This window comes from Penaeus monodon, chromosome 28 (genome assembly GCF_015228065.2).
Source record: "Penaeus monodon isolate SGIC_2016 chromosome 28, NSTDA_Pmon_1, whole genome shotgun sequence".
Lineage (NCBI taxonomy): Eukaryota > Metazoa > Arthropoda > Malacostraca > Decapoda > Penaeidae > Penaeus > Penaeus monodon.
In genome coordinates this window covers 35564720-35565020 of record NC_051413.1, presented here as the reverse complement: position 1 = coordinate 35565020, position 301 = coordinate 35564720, and positions in this window count along the sequence as shown.

Genomic DNA, 301 nt, shown 5'->3' with positions numbered 1-301 from the left:
GGGTCGCTTAGTTCCGTTTGTGCGTGAGTCTCCGCGAGCGCCCTTCGCGTGCGCTCGCCCGCCGCCCTCGCCAGCAGCGCCTCCCGAGGGCCTTCGTCAGCCGATGCGCCGCCGAGGACCCGAGTTGCCCCCTCGGCCGCTCGGGGCGTGAGGGGAAAGCCTTGTCTCGCTCTAATGCTATCGGAGCCTTACTCGAAGGTACCGGTATTGATTGCAATGAGTGTCAGTTGCTTTGAAAAGGGTGCGTGTGCGTGTGAGTGTCTGAAGGCCAAGCAGAGCAACACTTTTGTTCGAAGACGCG